The 26051-nt window shown below is 43.2% G+C and overlaps 1 protein-coding gene across 1 annotated transcript in view; it reads right to left on the reverse strand.

The window, feature by feature from the left end:
• The window catches only part of LOC144670314 (histone H2B-like), a 1149071-nt gene that overhangs the window by 853231 nt on the left and 269789 nt on the right, over positions 1 to 26051 (reverse strand). The gene's annotated exons all lie outside the window — the stretch shown is intronic.

Genomic DNA, 26051 nt, shown 5'->3' on the forward strand with positions numbered 1-26051 from the left:
TACAGTTCACTAAGTTGCAACAGTTTATTTTTTGTTCTCTACAAACCTATTTTGTGGGATTGACAATCACAGACGATGCAGTTGTAAATTATAGCGCAGATGATGTCTTAATTTCAACAGAAAATTGGGACTGCGGTCACCTTAGTGCTCTAGGATCCTTACATTATCAGCGCCGCCATTTATTGTATTAAATACTGCGAGCAGACATCAATCCCGGGCAAAGGGTGAGCTGCGGTTTACAAGTCAGTGCCCAATAAAGGCAACGCCCTGAGCAACAAACGTGTATCCCTCCGGTGCACAGATATACCATAGAATATAAAAGAATTTGCATAGCACAGGAGGCCATTCATTCCTTTCGTGTCTGCATTTGCTCTCCAAATGAGTGTTATGACCTAAAGCTTCCCCCCGCCCCCAGGTCTGGCAGCATCTGTGTGGGGACAGAGTTACCGTCCCGAATCGGCATTACGCTTCATCAGAGCCAGAATGAAATGAGTTCAGACAGTGAGCAGCCCTTTCAATGATCCTGTGAGTGGCTCTGAAAAGAGCCTTTGGGTTATTAGATTAAGGAATGGCCGCTTCACTTGGTCTTCGAGGCCGCAGCAGCGCTGGTTTTCTTGGGCAGCAGCACGGCCTGGATATTAGGCAGCACCCCGCCCTGAGCGATGGTCACCCCTCCCAGCAGCCTGTTGAGCTCCTCGTCGTTGCGGACGGCCAGCTGCAGGTGTCTGGGGATGATGCGGGTCTTCTTGTTGTCCCGGGCCGCGTTACCGGCCAGCTCGAGGATTTCAGCCGTCAGATACTCGAGCACAGCAGCCAGATAGACCGGGGCTCCGGCACCCACACGCTCAGCATAGTTGCCCTTTCTCAGGAGCCTGTGAACACGGCCCACCGGGAACTGCAGTCCAGCCCGGGAGGAGCGAGATCTGGCCTTGGAGCGAGCTTTACCGCCGGTCTTTCCTCTTCCAGACATTTCACAACCTCACAAATACTTTCACAAAGAATGAGGAAATGCGCTCGCATTCGCTTCTCTTATAGCATCGGGAGGAATGGTGCTGAGGGCATTGCTGATTGGTCACTTTGTTGCTGCATCTCATAATGTTGTTCAAATTACCAATCAGATATCTACTGAACTCACCAATCCGGAGACTCTACGGATGAGGGCGGAAAATTACGGCGCCAAATTTTGAGATTCCAACTGATTTTTCTATCAAATTTTAAAAGCCCGCCAAATTTGTAAAAAAAAAAGCCAAAAAAAAAGGACGAACATAGTACTAATTGGATAAAAGCAAAATACTGGCGATGCTGGAAATCTGAAACAAAAATACCTGGAACATTTCATCTGCGGAGAGGAACAAAGTTGACGTTTCGAGTACTAATTGGAATTGGTTATTCAGTATTTAGTATTCGAATGTTACATTCTCTTCATCTCTCTCTCTCTTTCCCTGGACTACATTTTTTTGTATATTTCAGTTTTTGATTTTCTGTCTGGGTTTATGTGTATCTGAAAACAAGTCGAAAATAACGGCGCAAATTTATGGAATGTTTGTTTTTTATTCGACATCGAAATTACCTCCGATATATTTATAAAACAAGAAATACATTTCATATAGAAAATCCAGTTAATAGTGAACACGGTCTGACGACAAAGTTTTACAAATGTCCGTCCGTGAAGGGACTATTTCACATTTTATCCTAAATTCCAGATCCGCTTTAAGAATCCGGCATCAATTCGAGATAATCTCGATCCGTCATGAAACCTTCTAAGCAGCCGGCTGAAAGTGCCATTTACATCGTTCTGCTGATAGACGGTATATTGTAGATATTTGTGACAGCCAAAATTGAACATACTTGGAGTAAATTTGCCAGTGTTTAGACTGAAGGTTGCTACACAACCGGTGCTTACAGGAAATGAACTGATCGATTATTGAGGCCAAACTTGAACCAAATCGGAAACTGAATCATTTACGTTCTATTCGCTCTCTCTCCAAAACCAGGGAAAGGGGTCGAATATGACGCGTCTTAAAACAAAGCGCAGAGGGTGAGCGGCAAGACATTAATTTATGGGGCATCATTAACGAGACCCAACAATTGAACGAGAATTAAATCTACATTCACGTGAGGGAGAGGTCGAGTGTGTTCAGTTCTGCCGAAGGGTCAAAAGACTCGAAACGTTAACTGATTTCTTCTCCACCGATGCTGCCAGACCTGCTGAGTTTTTCCAGGTAATTCTGTTATTGTTTTAAAACTACATTACCGAGAATCTCTGATTGAAACGTGATCAAAATAACAATTTCACAATTCGAAATGCTTCATGGCTAAAACATAAATTTAGAAGTAATGTAATCATATAGCTTTTTCAGAGAGATTGTGGGTGGCTCTTAAAAGAGCCGTTGTGTTTTGAATGACTCTCAGGCCATTGTGGGGTTTTACTTGGAGCTGGTGTACTTGGTCACCGCCTTTGTCCCTTCCGACACGGCGTGCTTGGCCAGTTCCCCGGGCAGCAGCAGGCGCACGGCGGTCTGGATCTCCCGGGAGCTGATGGTGCTGCGCTTGTTGTAATGGGCCAGGCGGGAAGCCTCACCTGCGATGCGCTCGAAAATGTCGCTCACGAACGAGTTCATGATGCTCATGGCCTTGGAGGAGATGCCGGTGTCGGGGTGAACCTGCTTCATCACTTTGTAGATGTAGATGGCGTAACTCTCCTTCCTCGACTTTCGCCGCTTCTTGCCGCCCTTCGCTACCGATTTCTTTAAGGCTTTCTTGCCTCCCTTCTTGGGAGCTGGTTTCTTCTCATCAACCATCGTCACAGAATAAAACAAACCCCTTCCGAGTGCCGATTAAATAGACAGTCTGACAGACCTATGCTAATGAGGAATGGGGAAACAATGATTCTGATTGGACATTTAAAAAAATACAACAGCCACTTATTTTGTACTTTTCTCTGATTGCATATTTAAAGACACCAATCAAATTTCGACTTCTCCACCAATCATTATCCCTTTTACTACAATCAGGAAATAAATTTTATCAGGATTCTCTCCAGTCCCAGTTTGTGAAGATACACCGGGAATTGTCGTCTGGTTGTTCGTGCGAGGGGCCCTTCTCCACAGAGGGACTGAACGGAAAAGCGGGATTCCTCCTGGAACTCTTGTAACGCGTGCGAATTACTGGGATATTGTGTGAGTAAGTGTGTGTGAGTGGTAGTGGGTTGAGGCTGTGGTACGTCGTGAGAGTGTAGAATTTATTCTGTACCTGTCTTTGGGAGTGTTTAAAACTCATTGTGCGTCTGTCAGTTCAGGATGAATGTGAGTGAGCGGGGGATCCATTCTCAATTTGAGAATATATGCAATTTTGGATGAACTCCGTATCTGTCACCTGCGGCTTAAATATGAGTGCAGGATTTATTCTGTACCTGTCAGTTTATTGAACTACAAATGAGATTCACACCGTGTTTCTCAGTCTCTGACACTGTAGATCAGTGTAGCATTGATTGTATATCTTTCAGCCTGTGCTACTATCCGAGTGTGCACTTTTCATTCACTTTCAGAGCCTGGGACTGTGTTTGAATGTGAGATTAGTGCTGATCCGCAAGGTGAGTGTGGAATTCAGTCTGTATCTGTCAGTTTCTGGTATTGAATGGGAATGTGAGTCATTGTCAATATCTGGGAATCTTTTGAACATATTCTGCATCTGTTTGTCTTCAGTGCTGAATGTGAGATTACTTCAATCAGTCAGTGATACTGTTTGTGACTGTGGGATTAATTCTGTCAGTGATACTGTCTGTGAGAGTGGGATTAATTCAGTCATTCGGTGGTGCTGTGTGAGAGAGTGGGATTAATTCAGTCATTCGGTGGTGCTGTCTGTGAGAGTGGGATTAATTCAGTCATTCGGTGATGCTATATGTGAGAGTGGGATTAATTCAGTCATTCAGTGGTGCTGTGTGTGAGAGTGGGATTAATTCTTTCAGTCGGTGGTACTAAAATAGATATGAACATACGAACCAGGAGCAGGAGTAGGCCCCTCAGCAGCTCGAGCCTGTTCCGCCATTCAATAAGATCATGGCCGAGGGATAGGCAGTGGCAGATATTTAAAGGGATATTTCAGAATACACAAAATACATGCATTCCAATCAGAACCAACAATTCCAAAGGGAGGTTATGTAGATGTTTAAATAAGAAATGAGTTAGTCCTATAGTAAGAGCATTTCAGGAATTGAAAATGCAAAATAGGGAGATGGCGGATGAACTAAACAGGTATCGTGCTTCAGTCTTCACCATAGATGACACAAGTAATACCCTGGAAAAAGCTGTAAATCAGGAAATGGAAGAGAGGGAGGAACTCGTGGAAAATTACAATCACCATGGAAGTGGTATTGAGAAAATTGTTGGGGCGTCGGGCTGTGAAATCCCCAGGTCTGGATGGATTTCACCCCAAATCCTTGAAAGAAGTGGCTAGTGAGATTGTTGGTGCGTTTGTTTTAATTTTCAAAATTCCCCAGATATGGGGAAGGTTCAATTAGATTGGAAAATAGCGAACGTAACTCCTTCATTAAAAAAGGGAGGGAGACAGAAATTAGAAAGCTAAAGGCCAGTTAGCCGAACATCTGTCATAGGCAAAATGTTACAAGCTATTATTAAAGATAGCTGGGCACTTAGAAAAATTCAAGGCAATCTGGCAGAGTCAACATGGCTTTGTGATAGGAAAATCATATTTCACCAATTTATTGGAGTTCTTTGATGGAGTCACATGTGCTGTGGATAAAGGGGAACCGGTGGATGCACTGTACTTAGATTTCCAGAAGGCATTTGCTAAAGCTCCACATCAAAGGTAATTGTGGAAAATAAAAAGACCACAGTGTAGGGGCTAACATATTGGCATGGATGGAAGATTGGTGAGCTGATAAGAAGCAGAGAGTTGACATAAATGGGTCCTTTTTTGGTTGGCAGGATATGGTGAGTAGTGTGCCAGAGGGATCAGTGTCATTGAGTTAACTAGCACAGAAACAGGCTCTTCAGCCCATCTTGCCCGTGCCGGCCATCAAATCATTGCTGGGCCCTCAACTTTTTATAATGTATATAAATGACTCGATGAAGGGACTGAAGGAATGGTTACTAAATTTAATGATGGCACAACGATAGGTAGAAAGTAAATTGTGAAGAGGACTTAAAGAGGCTACAAAGGGACATAGAATGTTTGAGTGGGCAAAGCTCTGGCAAATGGAGTATAACGTGGGGAAATGTGAAATTGTTCATTTTGGCAGGAAGAATAAAAATGAAGCTCCTTATCTAAATAGTGAGATATTGCAGAGCTCTGCGATTCAGAGGGATTTGGGTGTGCTAGAGCATAAATCACAAAAGGTTAGAATGCATGTACAGTAGTTAATTAGGAGAACTAACAGAATGTTAACATTTATTGTGAGGGGAATTGATTTCAAAAAGAGGGAGGTTCTACATCAGTTATACAGGGCACTGGTGAGACCACATCTGGAGTCCTGTGTACAGTATTGGTCTCTTTATTTAAAAGGAAACATTTAAATGTGTTCTAAGCAGTTCAGGGAATATTTATTAGACTAAAACCAGGAATGGGCCGGTTGTCTTATGAAGAAAGATTGGACGGGTTAGCCTATCTTTGTGACTGGAATTTAGAAGAGTAAGAGGGGATTAGATTGAAACCTTTAAGACCCTGAAGAGTCTTAACAGGTTGAATGTGGAGATGATGTTTCCTCTTGTGGGAGAAGCTAGAACTAGGGGGTCATTGTTTAAAAATAAGGGGTCACACATTTAAGACATTGATGAGGAGCATTTATTTCTCTGAGCGCAGTGAGTCTTGGAACTCTCTTCCTCAAAAGGCAATGGACGCAGTCTTTGAATATTTTAACGGTAGAGCTGTATGGATTGTCAGTTATCAAGGGGGTGAAAGGCTATCAGGGGCAGACAGGAATGTGGGGGTGAGGTTCACTTTAGCTCACTTTGCTTTCATGCTCTCATTTAAGTTGAAAATACTCGTCATGGATGCACTCATTTCTCCATCCAAAATGAGTGTAAAATTCAATCATATTATGAACGCTGTTACCTAGAGGTACCTTCACTATGAGGCTCTCATTTAATCCTGTCTCGTTACTCAATACCAGGTCTTGAATACCCTGCTCTCTGGTTGGCTCCAGAATGTGCTGTTTTAAGAAAGAATCCCAAAAACACTCTATGAACTCCTCATCTACGTTACGTTTGTCCATCTGATTTTCCCAGTGGATATGTAGATTGAAATCCCCCATCATTATTGCTGTACCTGTCTGACAAGCTCCCATGATCTCTTCTTTTATACTCTGTTCTACCGTGCAGGTAAATAGTCACCTGTCCCACAAGTGACTTCTTGCCTTTGTCATTTCACGTCTCAACCCAAACCTTAATCATCCTGGATTTCTGAATTTAGGTCATCCCTCTCTAATGTGCTAATACCATCATTAATTAACAGAGCCACCCCTTCACCTTTTCCTGACATATTTCATTCCTAAATATCACACACCCTTCAATATTCAGGTCCCAAACTATGTCACCCTGTAGCCGTGCCTCTCTGATGGCTATCAGATCATTCTTATTTATATATATTATCAGTTAATTTGTTACGTTTCAAATGCTACATGTGTTTGAAAACAGAACCTTTAGTTTTGTCCTTTTATTATTTCTGTAGCTACAAGGCTTATCTGCTGATTTACTCTTAGATTTATGCTATTTCTCCTTTCCTGTCATGGTCTGTTTATCACTTCTCATATTAATACCTTTCTTTCTTGCCTTGTGTCTACTCTTTGAAAATGTGATCCTTTCCACTATTCAGTTTTAAACCCTCTCTACTTCCCTAGTTATGCAGCTTGTGAGGACACCAGCCCCAGCACAGTTCAGGTGTAGACCACAACGGTACAGAAAAATCTGAAAGAACACCCAAAACTGGTGCCAGTGGCCCATAAACTGGAACCCACTTCTCCCACACCAGTCTTTGAGGCTTGCATTCATTTCTCTAATCTTATTTGTCCTATACCAGTTTGAACATGGCTCAGGTAATAATCCTTTGAGGTTCTGCTGCTTAATTTTGTGCCTAGCTCCTCACTGACTATGCAGAGCCTCCTTCCTCATCCTGCCCATGTTGTTGATCCCTACATGGACCATGATCACTGGATCCTCCGCCTCCCACTGCAAGTTGCTTTCCAGCCCTGAACGGATGTCCCAAACCCTGGCACCAGTCAGGAAACAGAGCCGTCTGGACTCTCGCTCTTTGCTACAGAGAACAGTGCCATTCCCACTCAATATACTGCCCCATACTACCACTACATTCCTTTTAATGTTCCCCCAACTTGAATGGCTTCCTGTACCACGGTGCCATGGTCAGTTTGCTCATCTAATCTGCAGCCACTGCCCTCATCCAAACAAGCTGGGAGAACATCAAACCTATTGGACCATTGCAGAGGCTCACACTCCTGCCCTCTGGGTCCCATTACCTGCCTCATTCGCAGTCACACCCTCCTGTCGCTGACCATATCCGAAGACCCTACTCTAAGATGTGTGACTGCCTCCTGATATAAAGCATCAAGGAAACTTCCCCTCTCGCTGATGTGTCACAGAGTCTGCAGCTCAATGAATCTGAGTTGAATTTCCTCCAGCCGCGAACATTTACTGTAGACATTTCGTCTGGATCACAATGTTATCCAGGAGTTCTCACATGCTGCAGCTTGGACACGTAACCTATCATGCCATCCTTAATGTGTTTTAAATAATTACTTATTTATGTTATTCAGTTATTTATGTTACTTTCTTATATACTTTATTTTCTATACCACAAATTTGTGTACTATTTTAAACCTTAGGGATAGAATCAACCTTACACACTTACTGGATATTCAGCAAACAGCTAGCTCCTTTCCCTGTATTAGAGCAAGAACCAATTCCTATGGGGTGAGAAGGATAGAAGAAGGGAACAATTACCTGTTTTCCTTCCCCACCCTTCACCGAGCTCCAATCTCACCGAGCTCCAATCTCACCGAGCTCCAATCTCACCGAGCTCCAATCTCACCGAGCTCCAATCTCACCGAGCTCCAATCTCACCGAGCTCCAATCTCACCGAGCTCCAATCTCACCGAGCTCCAATCTCACCGAGCTCCAATCTCACCGAGCTCCAAGTCTTCACTCAGTTAGCTCAGCTGCACTCAGTTTGCCTTGGCTGCACTAAAGAACCCTGAATTTATAGTAAGCTGAACTGGGGCAACAGTAACCAGATTGAACCAGTTAGCTAATTAACTAATCAACTCCTACAGCTGAGAATGAGTTTACTCTGTCTGAACTGAAAGAAAGAATTTAGCCTGTTTACACAGTACTTTCCAGTTACTCCTAATTAGAGACTAGATTAGATTTTAAGGGCAAAATTTAAGAACAAAATTAACACTTACATCTCCCCCCTCACCAAACTCAAGTCTTTAGCCAGCTTGATCAGCTGCATTCTGTTTGGTACTGTATGTATGAGTGAGATTAGTTCTGCCTATCTGTGGTATGGCAGATGAGAGTGAGATTAATTCTGTCCGGTGGTGGTACTGTATGTGAAAGCAGGATTCATTCTGTCAGTCTTTGATACCACATGTGAATGTGGGGTTAATTCTGACAGTCTGTGGTAATGTTCTTGAGAGTGGGATTAATTCTGTAAATCAGTAGCATGTTTGTGAGAGTTGGTTTAATTCTGCCAGGTGGCAATACTATATGTGAGAATAAGATTGATTTTGTCTCTGTCAAGCTCCTGGACTCTGTCCGAGTGTTAGATTCATTCTGCAACTCTCAATTCCTGATGCTGTGCACGATTGTGGGATTCATTTGTCTCTATCAAACCTAAGTTCTGAACGTGTGTTCATGAATGTTTTGTGTGTGTGTAAGTTTGTGGTACCGTGTGAATTTCAGATTCTTTCTCCATCTTTACATCTCTAGGACTGTTTGAGGTTCATTCTGTACCTATCAGTCAGTTCCACTGTGTGAGACATGCGATTCATTCTGCAGTTGTCTATCTCTGGCACTGTCAGTGAGTGTGTGATTTATTCTGTTACTGTGTATCTCTGGTGCTGTGAGTGCCTTGGACTTCATTCTGTATGTGTCAGTGCCTGGAAACGTGTTGGATTTGTTGGGGACTTCCCAGTGTCCAGTTCTTTATGAATGTGGAGTTTATTCTGTTGCTCTCAATCTTTGATGAAAAGAGTTAAAATAAGTCAAAAGATGAAGAAGTTATACTGCATGAGAAAAGGGGTGCTGATTGGTTGGCAAGTTGACTCCAATTGTTCGAGGTGTTGTCATGAAGAATTCACCAGGGGACTATTGCCCTGCATGTTTTTGTTTAATTCAACATAGGCACAATGCCTGGACATGTTCCTTTTGCCAATAGATAAAAGGGCCCTGCGCATGATTATATGTAGCACTTAGCATCTGTAAGTGAGTCACATTGTGAAGAATAAGGAATTTCAGTTACTTAGTTGGTGAAGTAGTGGCCATTTTCCTCAGAGGAGTGAAGGTTGAGAGGAGAGGATAGAGGTATTCAAAATTATGATGAGTCTGGACACACCAGATTGAGAAAAACTGTGCCAACTACTGGATGGGTCAAAGACCAGAGGGCACAAATTTAAGGTAATTGACAGAAGCAATGGATACTTTTTGGAGAAACTTTTTCATGCAGTGAGTGGTTAAGATCTCAGAAGTGGGTCCTGACACTGCTAGAGGCAGATGTAATCAAGGTAGACAGGAGAGAATTGGATTATTATCTGAAAAGGAAGAATGTGCAGGGTTGTGGGCAGAAGGTGGGGAATGACACTAGATGTATCACTCATTTGAAACCTGATGTAGACGCAAAGGGCTGAACCTCAATGTGTGCTGTGACAGTAATACTGTGTGTGTGTGCATGTGCGTGCAAGTTTAGGTGTGCTTAATTATGTTGATTATCCTTCTGTCAAACTCTGGTGCAGCAGGTGAATATGGAATTTGTTATGTTTCTGTCAGGAGTGCTGCTGGGTCTGAATGTGGGATTATTTAGATTATGTTAATATAGTTCAGTAGTCCTGTATGCAAATCTGAGAATCAGTCTGTAAGTAGCATCCTTTAATTGTGAATTTGTGATTATTTCTGACTTTCCTTGGTACCATATGTGTGTGTCAGATTGATTGGTGTCATTCAGGCTCAGGTATTGTGAGTGAGTGTAGTAACAGACTGCATCTGTCAGTGTCTGGTAATGGACATGTGCTCAATAATGATTCTGAATCTGTCAGTCTCTGCTGCTCTGTGACAGTGTGGGATTCATTACATAACCTTCAGTTTCATGGACTGTTTACCAATCTAGATTCATTCCATGTTGAAATGTCAGTACAGGAATAAGCAATTGATGTTGTTGGTTTAATGGAATATTTGCAAGTTTGGCCTCAAATGAAATCCCATTTTGTGTAATTCTTGTATGTGAAACTCCATTGTTATGCAAGTGTAACTCAGTTTATACTAATCAAATTAACGCTGTGTCATTCAATCTGTTTCTGAGTGAGAATTTTAAACTTGGCTGTTGAGCTCAATTTGCAATGATAGAATTAATACAACATCTATCAGTCTGATACAGTGTGGATTTTTCGGATTGCTCTGTGATTTGTATCTCAATTTGTACTAATCATTTTGATACAGTATCCCTTAGTTTAATAATTTGGGTGAGTTTCAAACTAGAATCTGAGTTTGTATCTTTCAGTTTTATCTGGTAATAATGTAATTGCAGCTAAGACTGATTCCCTGATCAATGCTGCCACCATCACCTCCACTTTTTCCTTCTCGATCTTTTTCTGAAAACCATATTTGTAAATATTCAGCACCCAGTCCTCCCTCTTTTTAAACCACGTTTCCTTCATTGCCACTACATCATATTCCCACATTGCCATTTGTCCTTCAAGCTCATCAACCTCATTTATCACACTGTGTGTTTACATACATGCATGGTAAACTGGTCTTTGCATTCCTCATAGTGCTTCTTAATCTGCCTCTATCTAATATGGCATCGCTTCCTTCTCCAGTATTATCCATCACTCTCCCTCCTGTCTGTCCTTAGTTCTTTCTGGTACTTCTGTAAGATGGTGACCAACCTCTGCCAATTTAGATTAAATCTTCACCAACCAGCCTAGTGAACCATAAACTAAAATTGGACTTGGTGCCTGTGCTTGCAAAGTACAATGGATCAGAACTCCACCAAGTTAACCTCTTGGCCACCTCTGCTCCCTGTGATTGACACTGTACTTACTGTGTGTGAGGAGCTGACTGCACTTCCCCTTGTGTTGTAGAATCACAACATTTATTCTGCTGCTTTCAAGTATTTGCCTATCAGAAGGAAAAACATTGTTAATTATAACTTAAGAGGTGATGTAGAAGATACAAAGAAACCAAAACAATTATTAAATTAATAATCATTCCGAACAACCGCAAAGTCAGAGGTTCAAGAAGGCAGCTCACCACCACCTTCCCAAGGGCAACTCGGGATGGGCAATAAACGCTGGCCCAGCCAGTGAAGCCCACACCCCGTGAATGAATAAAAAAAAAAGATAAGACAAACAGAGTCAGTGTCCGAATCCACTGCAGTCCTGCAGCACTCAGCTGCTAAACACCAGGGACATTGTTCCTGTTACAACAATTTCCTGCCATCCAGAAACAATCCACTGCTCCAGGAGTGGGACTGAGTGACGGAGCAGGGACTATTGTGTAGGTCAGATTTCTATTTGCCGCTCCCATGGACTAACCGTTCAAGTGAAAGCAAACAGCCGCTGTTTAAAATGTGTCTCTGCATTAGCGGCAGTTTGAAACCATCTTCTTCCACTCACAGGCAGTGCTGGGGAGGGCAGCGCGCATGCGCAGAATGCTGCACACATTCCGGAAACACAAATATTGAACATATCCGGCACAGAACGAGGACATTCGGCCCATCGTGTCGACACCAGCCCCCAAATAGTTTGATCCAGCCTCACGTCACTTTCCAGCTCTTGCTCCGTGAGTCCTGTCGGTCCCAGCAGCTCAGTGCAGATCCAAGTGTTTGTTAAAGGCAGTGATGCGCTGCTCTCCCCCAGCTCTGCCTGGGACTGGAAGAAGATGGTTTCAAACAGCCGCCAATGGAGAGATCCCGCTCCCGGGGGAAGGGAACAAACAGCAGCCTCCTGGGAGGAGGGAGACAGAATGGCAAGAAGCTGTTATTGAAAATCATTGCTGCTTTCTCTCCACAAAGCAACAATAAACATTTCTGATAAAAGCAAAATACTGCGGATGCTGGAAATCTAGAACAAAAACAAAAATACCTGGAAAAACTCAGCAGGTCTGACAGCATCTGCGGAGAGGGATACAGTTGACATTTCGAGTCCGTATGACCCTTCATCAGAACTAAAAAATGTAGAAATGAGCTGAAATATAAGCTGGTTGAGGGGGTGGGGCAGGTAGAGCTCGATAGGGGGCCAGTGATAGGTGGAGGCCAAGAAGAGATTGGCAAAGATGTCATAGACAAAAGGACTATGGGGTCTTGGCGGTAGTGATATTATCTAAATAATGTGCTAACGGGGATGTTAGGGGGAAATAAAGGGATACAGTAATTATTAGGGGCAATCTAGGGGTACACTAAGAACTTATTGAAAGGGAATGAATTACTTAAAATCTCCAAGCACATTGGCAGTAGAAGTTTACCAGGTGAACCTTGCACAGCCTTAAGGGCCTGCAAACAACAGAAAGGCCTTGAATAAAAGCAAAAAACTGCGGATGCTGGAAATCCAAAACAAAAATAAAAATACCTGGAAAAGCTCAGCAGGTCTGACAGCATCTGCGGAGAAGAACACACTTAACGTTTCGAGTCCGTACGACTCTTCAAATGAACTAAGGAAAAATAGAAAAGAGGTGAAATAAAAGCTGGTTGGGGGGGTTGGGATAAGTAGAGCTGGATAGAGGGCCAGTGATGGGAGGAGATAGACAAAAGGACAAAGAGGTGTTGAAGGTGGTGATATTATCAAAGGAATGTGCTAGTTGGTGACATTAAGGGTAGAAAGCAGGGCGAGCAAGGTACAGATAGCCCTAGGTGGGGGTGGGGTGGGAGGAAGGGATCGAAATAGGCTAAAAGGTAGAAATAAAACAATGGATGGAAATACATTTAAAAATAATGGAAATAGGTGGGAAAAGAAAAATCTATATAAAATTATTGGAAAAAAGGGGGATCGGAAAGGGGGTGGGGATGGAGGAGAGAGTTCATGATCTAAAATTGTTGAACTCCATGTTCAGTCCGGAAGACTGTAAAGTGCCTAGTCAGAAGATGAGCTGCTGTTCCTCCAGTTTGTGTTGAGCTTCACTAGAACAATGCAGCAGGCCAAGGACGGACATGTGGGCATGAGAGCAGGGTGGAGTGTTGAAATGCCATTGAAATATAGTATAACCTCAGCTGCAAACTCAGATTCAAGTTTGAAACTCACCTAGACTTTTAACCTCAAGGTACAATAACAATTTGATTCGTACAGACTGAGATAGAGACCACATACCAGTCTGAAAAGCTCAGAGTATCAGAATGGCAGATACTGTATTCAGTCTCACAGAGCAAACTGAGCACAACAGGCAAGTTCAAAATTCTCACAGGCTGCTTGAATGAAAATGTATCAATTTGATTATTACCAAGTGAATTACACTTACACAGCAATGGAGTGTTAGATCCAAAGATACCTGAGCTTTCAGAAGTGTGTTCACGCAGAAAGGGATTTAATACTAGGTCAAACTCACAATTACTTTATTGAAACCTACAGCATCAGTGGCCTGTTTCTGTTCTGAAATTTCAACATGGACTGAACCTAGTCTTGTAAACAGTCTCAGAAACTGAAGGATATGCAATGAATCCCACACTGTCAGAGTAGCAGAGACTGACAGATTCAGAATGATTATCAACGACATATCCAGTACCAGAAACTGGCAGATACATACTAAATACTACACTCAAAATTCCTGAGTCTGAATAATATTCCATTTATCTGACACAGACATAAAGTAGCACTGACAGTGAAAGATAGTTACAAAATCACATAAAACACAAACACTCACACAAACAGATCAAAGCTTCACAGTTACATAATCAGACACCAATTACCAAAGACTGGCAGTTACATAAGGAGAAAACACTCACAGTATCATGGAGTGGTAAATATGGAGTAAATTCCACAGTCACACATTACAAAGTCCGAGAGATATGGAATGAATCTCTCACATGTACAGTACCGAATGCTGACAGATACAAATGACATATTCAAATTGAATACTAATAGAATGGCAAATTGAGAATGAATCACAGATACAGATTGAATCACACATTCACATCCTGTGCGAGGTGCTGACAGACATACAATTGCTCCCACCTTTACACATAGAACCAGAGGCTGACTGGTACAGAATGAACCTAAATCTCACATTGAGCAGAATAGATGGACTGATGCATAAAACCTTCAGAAATAGGAGCTGGGGTTGGCTATTTGGCCATTCGACCTACTCCAACATTCATTAAGACTGATGTTCTACCTCAACTCCACTTTGCTGCACTCTCCTTATATCCCGAGCATCCAAAATCTATTGACCTCTGTCTGGAACATACTCAATGGCTGAGCTTCCAAATCACACTGGGGTGGAGAATTCCAGAGATTCCCAACAATTTCAGTGAAGACATTTCTCCTCATATCATTACAAAATGGCCAATGCTGTGATCTGAGATGGTGACCACATGTTCTGGATTCCAGAGCCAGGAGAACCATTTTCTCAGCATCTACCCTGACAATCCACTTAACAGTTTAAAATGTTTCATTTAGATCACCGCTCATTCTTCTAAGCTCCAGGGAATATAGAGCTAGTCTACTCTATCTACTCATAAAAAAATCCACTTCTTACAGGAAGCAATCTCGTGAACAATTATTGCCCTCCCTCTAGAGCAACCATGCCCTTCCTTATGTAAGGAGACCAAACTGCACACAGTACTCCAGGTGTAGTCTCAACAGTGTCCTGTATAATTGGAACATTTTTCACTCCTATAATCCAATCCTTTGGAACAAACGTGAACATAACACTTCCCTTCCTATCTGCTTGCTGTACCTGCAGATTAACTTTCTGTAATTCATGTACAAGGACACCCAGCTCCCTCTGAGTGCAAACATGTTCCAGTCTCTCACATTCACACATGTTCTTTTTCTCACTACAAACTGGGCACATTCACACCACCATATTGTATTCTATCTGCAATGTTCTTGCCAACTCAGACAACCTGTCTAAATGCCTTAGCAGCTTTTTTGTGTCCTTCTCACAGATTAATTTTCCACCCAATTTTGTATCATCAACAAACTTGAATATGTTCCATTCAGTACCCATCTAAGTCATCAATATATATTGTAACTAACTGATGGTCATGTATTATCAAGAGTAAGTTAGAGCCTACCAATCCAAAAGTGCCCTGTTTATTCCTACACTGTTTTCTGTCCATTTACTAATCCTTGATCCATGCTAATGTTTGATCCCCATTCACAAGTTCTAATTTTGTGTAATAAACTCCTGTGTGGGACCTTTGCAAATCGCTGAGTATAATTACACACCCCCTCAGATTGCAAGGCACTGTGTTACCAAAACAAAAGGAGAACCTTAAATACACATTAAATGACAAACAGAACAGGCAAACAGTACCTGCTTGGAAGATACTGCATGACTCCCAATATTGTACCCAGACTGCAGATTGAACTATGCATTGCAGAACACTCCCCAGACCTCAGAGTATCAACAAACTAGATGAAGCAGATCTTACACACTGGCCAATGTATCAGATTGTATTATATACAGACATTCAGGATTGTGTTCACAGAAATGGAATTTTAATCCAAAACTCTGACATAATAGCTGATTAAAACCCGCATCTCCATTAACTCCAGTTAAAACACATTTTATGTTAAACATAGGTCAGAGTTACACTCATAATACATAGAACAGAATCTCACAATTGATACAGCAGAGGGAGGCCATTTGGCCCATAGTATCTGTGCCAGCTCTATTCGAGAGCAGCTGAGCTGCTCCCACTGACATATTCTTCCCCACAGGCCTGTTTAATTTTCCTTCTGTTCTTTTTCAATTTCTCTCTTGTCCAATGAGCTCAAATTATCTATTCACATGGACACAATTGCTCCTCTTTATAGACATCGATCATATCCACTCAACATCCATCCTTTCCCAAGGTTAATAGACACAGCTATTCTAAGGCAACGCTTATTACTGATGAGGTTTCAACTGCAATATGAATAACTCCATATTGAGATTTACTTATCTGCCATCCTCTTCTCCATTACCCTTTACACTCTCTGATAGCAGGTTTAGTTGCCCTGAGCTGTGTCTGGTACCCATCTCAATTCTCTGACTGAAGTATAACTGCTTTCATTGGATTTACCTTAGCAAATGAGGAGGGATCTACCGTGGTTTGTACGGTTTTAAACACCACTTTGCAAATTCATACTCCCAGCGAGAAGCCTGATCTACTGAGGATGTAAATCAGAAATTCAGACTTGTATTCTACCTGATTTCCATTGGAATTAATTTCCATCCAGATTCCTGTTTTGCATGACCCAGTGGGGAATCTCCTCACTCACAACACAAGGTCATATAATTACAGGTCTAAAGAGCAGTTGATAATTCTGACACTTTTTAACATTTATGCATATAAAGGGCACTTGATAAGACTGCTTGGTTAAAAATAAAGATAGTCAGCCTGATATGAAAATGTGAACTTAACTCTGAAGTGGAGATATTTTCAGGTAGGCCCAATTCTGACAATCATCTAGAGTGTTAGTGATAATTGGTTACTGTAGGAGATGTGAGCTTTTTTATTCATTCATGCGATATGGGCCCATTCCTAATTGCCGTGGGGTAGGTAGTGGTGAGCTGCCTTTTTGAATACAACTGCGTGGTTTACACAGCAATTGTAGATGGAAGTTCAGAGTCAACTTCATTGCTGTGCTTGGTCCTAGGATCCAATATAAGCCAGACCAGGTAAGGATGGGGATGATAAATCTACTTTCCTAAATATTTGAATGTGTTAAACTTAGCATTTTGAACACTATTCCTGAGATAAATATTAGATACAGATACACAATCAATCCCAGAGTCACATGCAGCATTAAAGACTGACAACTAAACAATAACTGTTTCTCTCACATACAGTCAAGTCACTCACCATCCTGAATTGGAATTATATCGCTCTTCCTTCACTGTCGCTGGGTCAGAATCCTGGAACTCCCTTCCTAACTGCACTGTGGGTGCACCCACAACACATGGACTGCAATGGTTCAAGAAGGCAGCTCACCACCACCTTCTCAAGGGCAACAAGGGATGGGCAATAAATGCTGGTCAAGCCACCGTAGCCCAGATCTCATGAATTAAAAAAATACAGCACCAGAGACTACTCAGCAAATCTTACACAACACCAGACACTGAGACATACAGTATGAAGACCAATACATGCACAGTAAAAAAGAGACTAACACAGAATGAATCCCAGCATGCACACTGTGCCAGAGACTATCAGATACAGAATGAATTCCACAGTCACAATGTACTGGAGATTGAAAGACATACATAAAAAAAAATCCCACATTCACCACAGTGCCAGAGAGTGACAGATACAGAATGAATCCCACATCACACAAAGCACACTCACTGATAGATACAGGGTGATTCTCAAATTGTCCCAGAGATGTAGAGATACAGAATGAATCTGACATTCACACTGTACCACAACCTAAGAAACACAGAGGAATCTCAGAGCCAAGGACTAATAGAGACAAAATGAATCCTTGATTTCTGAAGACATCCGGCACTGAGTTACAAAATGGCATCAATGCTTACACAGGGTACCAGAGGCCAACAGAAACAAAATGAATTGCAAGCTCCCATACAGTGCCACTGATTGAGAGAGAATTGATCCCACTCATATCCAATACTATCCATTGAGGCAAATTATACATTTAACACTCTTTGGTGCTCTATGTGACAGTGGGATTACTTCTGTCAAAAATGGCAACAGATGGGCCACACACTATGAATCAGTACCAGAGACTGACCGATACAGACTGAATTTCACACTCCCATTCAGCAACGGATGTTGACAGCTACAGAGTTTATCTCACATTCACACACATTATCAGACATTGACAGTGAATGAGAAGTTCAGACTCAGAGATAGTACCACAGACTGAAAGACATCGAATCAATACAACTCTGACCTACAATGCCAGATACTGACAAATAAAAAAAATCATTAACATACAGTTACAGAGACTGACAGGTACAGAATAAATCCAATAATTTTCGTGGCGGAGAGAAACACATGCTGATTTAATTTCGCACTGGCCTGTAGTCCCAAGAAGCGAATGATTTCATTTACACGCATCAATAACGGACAGATGCACAATGAGCCTCAGGATATCAAATTAATCCAACATGGAGACATGGTCCCATCAAGTCACAGATACAGAATAAATCCAGCCCTCGCACACTGTACCACGGCCTTCCAAACAGTGAAGGAACCCCACACTCACACACAGCATCAGACAGTGAGTAAATCACGCACATTACCAGAGCCTCAAAATTCCTGAAGGAACCCCACATTCCTATACAGTCCCTCGCACCGACAGCCAGGCGACATTTCCCGGTGTATCTTTACACACTGAGAAACTCCGGCTGGAGAGGGTCTTTGTAAAATGTATTTCCTGATTGTAGTAAGGAGGCTTATGATTGGTGGAGAAAGCTAAATATGATTGGTCCATTGATCTATCCATTCACAAAATCACAAAAATAGAATACGTATTTTGTTTTAAATATGTCCAATCAGAATCATTGTTCTCCCATTCCTCATTAGCATATATCTGTCATACTGTCTATATAATGAGCGGACGGAAGGGGTTTGGTTTATTTCTGTGGCTGAAATTGAGATTGAAGATGGTTGAAGAGAAGAAGAAACCAGTTGCTAAGAAGGGCGCCAAGAAAGCGGTGAGTAAACCGGCAGGAAAGGGCGGCAAGAAGCGGCGAAAGTCGAGGAAGGAGAGTTACTCCATCTACATCTACAAAGTGATGAAGCAGGTTCACCCCGACACCGGCATCTCCTCCAAGGCCATGAGCATCATGAACTCGTTCGTGAGCGATATTTTCGAGCGCATCGCGGGTGAGGCTTCCCGCCTGGCCCATTACAACAAGCGCAGCACCATCAGCTCCCGGGAGATCCAGACCGCCGTGCGCCTGCTGCTGCCCGGGGAACTGGCCAAGCACGCCGTGTCGGAAGGGACAAAGGCGGTGACCAAGTACACCAGCTCCAAGTAAAACCCCACAATGACCTGAAAAACACCCGAAACACAACGGCTCTTTTAAGAGCCACCCACAATCTCTCTGAAAAAGCTATACGATTGCTCCACTTCTAAATTTATGATTTTTACTGTGAAGAATTTTGAATTATCTAATTGTTATATTCTTTTTGTTTCAATCACAGCGATTCTCGGTAATGTAGATTTAACCCTCGTTCAATTATTGAGTCAGGTTAATAATGTCTCATCAATTAATGACTTGCCGATCACCCTCGGCGCTTTGTTTTAAGACGCGTTAATATTCGGCCCCTTTCCCTGGTTTTCGAGAGAGTGTAGAGAACGCAAATGCGTGAATAATCGATCAGTTCATTTCCTATCAGCCCCGGTTGTGCAGCAATCTTCAGTCTCGACACTGGCAAAAGTGTTCAATTTTGTCTGTCATAAATATCTACAATATACCGTCCGTTTGCAGAACGATGTAAATGGGACTTTCTGCGGCTGTTGACAGGGTTTCATAAAGGATCGAGATTGATCCCCGGATCACGGATTCTAAAAGCGATTTGGAACATTGGATAAAATGTGAAGTAGTCCCATCAGGGACGCGTATTTTTAAAACTTCCAATTCGTACTATGTTCTAAGAAGTCCGTTCTTTTTCATTTATTTTTAAAAATTTGGCGGGCTTTTAAAATTTGAAAAGAGATCGGTTGAAATATCAAAATTTGGCGCCGTTTTTTTCCGCCCTCAGCCCGTGGAGTCTCCGGATTGGTGAGTTCAGTAGATATCTGATTGGTGATATGAACAACATTATGAGTCGCAGCACAAAGTGACCAATCAGCAATGCCCGCAGCACCATTCCTCCCGACCTATAAGAGAAGCGAATGTGAGAGGATTTCCTCATTCTCTGTGAAAGTGTTTGTGAGATTGTGAAATGTCTGGAAGAGGAAAGACCGGCGGTAAAGCTCGATCCAAGGCCAGATCTCGCTCCTCCCGGGCTGGACTGCAGTTCCCGGTGGGCCGTGTTCACAGGCTCCTGAGAAAGGGCAACTATGCTGAGCGTGTGGGTGCCGGAGCCCCGGTCTATCTGGCTGCTGTGCTCGAGTATCTGACGGCTGAAATCCTCGAGCTGGCCGGTAACGCGGCCCGGGACAACAAGAAGACCCGCATCATCCCCAGACACCTGCAGCTGGCCGTCCGCAACGACGAGGAGCTCAACAAGCTGCTGGGAGGGGTGACCATCGCTCAGGGCGGGGTGCTGCCTAATATCCAGGCCGTACTGCTGCCCAAGAAAACCAGCGCCGCTGCGGGCTCGAAGACCAAGTGAAGCGACCATTCTTTAATCTAATAACCCAAAGGCTCTTTTCAGAGCCACTCACAGGATCATTGAAAGGGCTGGTCACTGTCAGGAGATGGAGTTATTGTAACGTTGATTCCAGTTTTATGACACTAAAAGATACAATATCAGTTCGATGAGTATGAACTGAGCTGTAACTTTCATACTAATCCTAAATTTTCAATGTCAGATTGAGAATACTGTGCCAGTTCCAGACTGATCTCCATTTTACATCCATATCAAAATTCACACTCTGAATCAGACTCAGTGTTACAGATCAAATCGATCAGTATAACCTGAGTTACACCCGCATCCCAAGTGAGTAGCAGGTTGAAAGATACATTATCTTTCACAAATGTGTTCACAGTGACAGCCATTTAACACTGGGCCATAACTTACAAATATTGTTTGCTTAATAGCTACCACATCAGTGGTCTGTAACTGAGCTGAAAATTTGCATCGAATGAATCAAAACGTAAACAATCCCAGAGACTGAATGTTATACAATGAATCCCATACGCAGCCACATACACTGAGTGACAGTGACTGACAGATAGACAATAATTCTCAACACACGTTCAGTGCCAGATGCTAAAAGAGGCAGCTGTTTTTTTTTCTCCCGATATTCATTCATGGGATGTGGGCATCGCTGGCTAAGCCAGCATTTATTAGCCATTCCTAGTTTCCCATGAGTAGATGGTGGTGAGCTGCTTTCTTGAACCGCTGCAGTCCATGTGGTGTAGGTACACCCACAGTGCTGTTAAGGGAAGGAATTTCAGGTTTTTGACCCAGAAACTGTGAAGGAATGGCGGTATATTTCCAAGTCAGGGTGGTGAGTGGCTTCGAGGGAAATTTCCAGGTTCCTATATGCTTGCTGCGTCCTTCTAAAAACTGGTTGTCGTGGGTTTGGACGGTGCTGTTTCAGGAGGAATGGTGAGTTTCTGAAGTGCATCTTGCAGATGGTACACACTGCTGCGACTGTGCATCGGTGGTGGATGGAGTGAATGTTTTTGAATGGGTTGCCAATCAAGTGGGCTGCTTTGTTTTGGGTGATGTCTAGCTGCTTGAGTGCGATTGGAGCTGCACTCATCCTGGCAAGTGGAGAGAATTCCATCACACTCTTGACATGTGCCTTACAGATGGTGGGTAGGCTTTGGAGAGCCAGGAGGTTTGTTACTTCCCGCAGGATTCCTAGCGTCTGACCTGTGCTTGTAGCCACTGTATCTATATGCCTAGTCCAGTTCAGTTTCGGGTCAATGGTAACCACCAGGATGTTGACAGTTGGGAATTCAGCAATGGCAATGCCATTGAATGTCAAAGAGCGATGATTAGTTTCTTTCTTGTTGGAGATGGTCGTTGCCTGGATCTTCAGTGGTGCGAATGATAATTTCCACTTGTCAGGCCAAATTTGGTTAATGTCCAGGTCTTGCTGTATTTGGACATGTACTGCTTCAGTAGCTGAGGAGTTGCGAATGGTGCAGACTATTGTGCAATCATCAGCAAATATGCCCATTCCCCACAGTTGATGGACAAAAGTCATTGTTAAAGCAGATGAAGTTGATTGGGCCTTGGATATTCCCCTGGATAACTGACATCCTGGGACTCAGATGATTGATCTCCAATGATCACAACCACATTCCTTTGTGCTAGAAATGACTCCAGCCAGCGGAGAGCTTTCCCCCTGATTCCCATTGACTCCAGTGTTGCTAAGGCTCCTTGATGCCACACTCTGTCAAATGCTGCCTTGATGTCAAGGGCAATCCATCTCGCCTCCCCTTTGGAGTTCAGTTCTTCTGTTCATGTTTGAACCAAGGTTGCAATGAGGTCAGGAGTTGAGTGGCCCCGGTGGAATCCAAATTGAGCGCCAGTGCCACTTGTTAGCACTGTTGATGACCCATTCTATCATCTTAGTAATGATCGAGAGTAGACTGATGGGGCAGTAATTGGCCAGGTTGGATCTGTCTTGCTTTTTTTATAGAGGACAGGCCTGGGCAACTATCAACATCGCTGGATAGATACTAGTGTAGTAGCCATACTGGAACAGCTTGGCCAGGGGCGCAGCAAGTTCTGGATCACATGCCTACAGTGCTATTGCTGGAATATTGTCAGGGCTCATAGCCTTTGCAGTGCCCAGTGCCTTCAGACGTTTCTTCGTATCATGTGGAGTGAATCAAATTAACTGAAGATTGGCATCTGTGATGCTGGGGACCTCCGAACGATGCCGACATGGATCAGCCACTCAGCACATCTGCATGAAGGTTGTTGCGAATGCTTCAGCCTTATCTTTTGCACTGATGTGCCGGGCTCCTCAAACTTTGACAATGGGGCTATTTGTGAAGCCTCCATTCATGACTGAATGTGGCAGGACTGCACAGTTAGATCTGACCCGTTGGTTGTGGAATTGCTCAACTCGGACTACCACTTGCTGCTTATGTTGTTTGGCACGAAATTAGTCTTGTTTTGTGGCTTCAGCAGGTTGACACCTCAGTTGTAGTTATGTCTGGTGCTGTTCTTGGAATGCCCTCCTGCCCTCTTCATTAAACCAGGGTTGATCCCTTGACTTGATGGTAAGGGTAGAGTGGAGAATATGCCGGGCCATGAGGTTACAGATTGCGGCTAAGTACAATTCTGCAGCTGATGACCCACAGCACCACATGGATGCCAAGACTAGAGGTGTTAGATCTGTTTGAAATATATGCCATTTAGCAGGGTGGTAGTGCCACACAACACAATGGAGTGTATCCTCGATGTAAAGATGTGTCTTCATCTCCATAGGGACTGTGCGGTGTTTACTCCTACTGCTCCTGCCATGGACAGATACACCTGCCGCAGGCAGGTCGTTGAGGATGAGTTCAACAATGTTTTTCTCCTCACCATCTGCTGCAGACACGGTCTGCGGTGGTGCTACAAGGATATTTTTGGTGATGGACCCACCCAGCTTGCGTTCTGTGCCCTTGCCATCCTCAGTGCGTCCTCCAAGTGGCGTTCAACGTGGACGAGTATTGCTTCATGAGCTGAAGAGTGGATAGTGGGCGTCACTATGTTTAATCTGCAATGGGTTTCCTTGACCATGTTTGACCAGATGCGGTGAGACTGGAATCGATTTTGAGGACTCCCAGGGCAACTGTTATATCTGCTGGTGATCTGTCCTTTCAGTGGTGGTGGTATCTGGGAGATTATCAGTAATGTTCCCATGAGTATGACTATGTGAGGCTGTTGTTTGACTAGTGCCAAAACGTTAGCAAGGATTGACAGGGATTCCAGTTGATGCTAAGTGGTCCATTCGGTTTTATTCGTTTCATAGAACTGAGTGGCATGCTGCCATTTTAAAATCATGCACATTGTTATTGGCCTGTTTGAAATATATCCCATTTAGCACAGTGTAAGTGCCATACAACACAATGAAGTTTAGGTACCAAAGCAGGTTTCACTATTTATTGTGGTGAGATTCAAAACCCCGGAATATTACTCTGGATCAGCAACAATACCACGACACCACTGCTGACGAAACGCCAATTGTACCAGTGATAGATTTAGAGAGAGTCCGATACTCTCATATGCTAACTGGTGCTGACTGATACGAATGGAAGACCACACACACAGACACACACACACGTGACTGAAAAGCAATCAATGAATCCCACAATTCCACACATTACCAGGTAATTATAGATACAGAAGTAATCCCAATGACAGATAGAGAATTAATCCCATACTCACAAAAAGCACGAGGAACTGAAAGACACATATGATTCCCACACTGACATAGCATCACAGACATAGAATGCAGTTGACTGAATTAGAGTGAATATCAATTCAGTCACAGTACGAGAACTTTATATATATATATATATATATATATATCGTAGTGACAGATCCGAATGCCTGCCAAACTCATACACAACTCCAGAGAATAACAGATGCAGACTGATTGCTGCACTCCCATGCAATACCAGAGATTTCAGATTCAGAATGATTTCCACATTCACATGCAATAGCACTGTCTGATTAAGTGTCAAACACACACTCAAAGTAGCATGCAGTAGTTAAATAGTTTTAAGGCAAAGGTAGATAGATGCTTGAGAAGCAAAGGGGTGAAAGGTTATCGGGGGTAGAATGGAATTTGGAGTTGAGGCTAAAATCAGATAAGCCATTATCTTCTTGAATATCGAGCAGGTTTGAGGGACTGAGTGGTCTCTTCATGCTCCCAATTCGTATGTTCACACACATCACCTTTCAGAGATTCAGAAAGAGTCGCAAATTCACTTACAATCCCAGAAAGTGACTGATAGAACAAATCCCTTGCAGGAGAGAGTTCATGGTCTGAAGTTGCTGAACTCAATGTTAAGTCTGGAAGGCTGTAAAGTGCCTACTTGGAAGATGAGGTGCTGCTCCTTCAGTTTGTGTTGAGTTTCACTGGAACATTGCAGCAGGCCAAGGATGGACATGTGGGCATGAGAGCAGGATTGGATGTTAAAATGGCAAGCGACAGGAAGGTCTGGGTCATGCTTGCGGACAGACTGAAGGTGCTCCACAAAGCGGTCACCCAACCTGCGTTTGGTCTCTCCAATGTAAAGGAGACTGTATTGGGAGCAGCGAACGTAATAGCCCAAATTGAAGGAAGTGCAAGTGAAGCGCTCCTTCATCTGAAAGGAGTGTTTTGGCCCTTGGATGGTGTGGAGGGAGGAGGTAAAGGGGCAGGTGTTGCACCTTCTGCGCTTGCATGGGAAGGTGCAGTGGGAGGAGGCTGAGGTTTTGGGGGTGATGCAGGAAAGGACCAGGTTGTCCCCGAGGGAAATGTCCTCACAGAATTCTGACAGTGGGGTGAGGGGAAGATGTGTTTGGTTGTGGCATCATGCTGGAGTCAGCAGAAATGGCAGAGAATGATCCTTACTAAGCAATCCTGATTGTGCTAAGAATTACACTTGCAGTGTGAACTAGAAGGGCAGAGTTTTAAAAATAAGGGATCTCCCATTCAAGATGGAGATGAGGAGGAATTTCTTCACTCAGATGATGGTTAGTCTTTGGAATTCCCTTTCCCAGAGAGCAGCGGAGGCTGGATCATTGAATATGTTCCAGACTGAAATAGACAGAATTTACAAGCAAATCAAGGAATGAGGGAGATAGGCAGGAAAGTGGAGTTGAGGCCATAACCAGATCAGACATGGTCTTATTTAATGGCAGAGTAGACTCGAGGGGCTGAAAGGCCTCCTCTTGCTCCTATCTCTAATGTTCTTATGCCTGTAAGTTCTTCCCCATTCTGGTTCCTTTTTCTTTGCACGTTTGGTTTTAATCTCATTTCTCCCTTGTTTTTGCTTTCGGATGGCAGCTGTTCATCGTTCCACCATTCA

This window comes from Cetorhinus maximus, chromosome 31 (genome assembly GCF_964194155.1).
Source record: "Cetorhinus maximus chromosome 31, sCetMax3.hap1.1, whole genome shotgun sequence".
NCBI classification, from domain to species: Eukaryota; Metazoa; Chordata; class Chondrichthyes; order Lamniformes; family Cetorhinidae; genus Cetorhinus; species Cetorhinus maximus.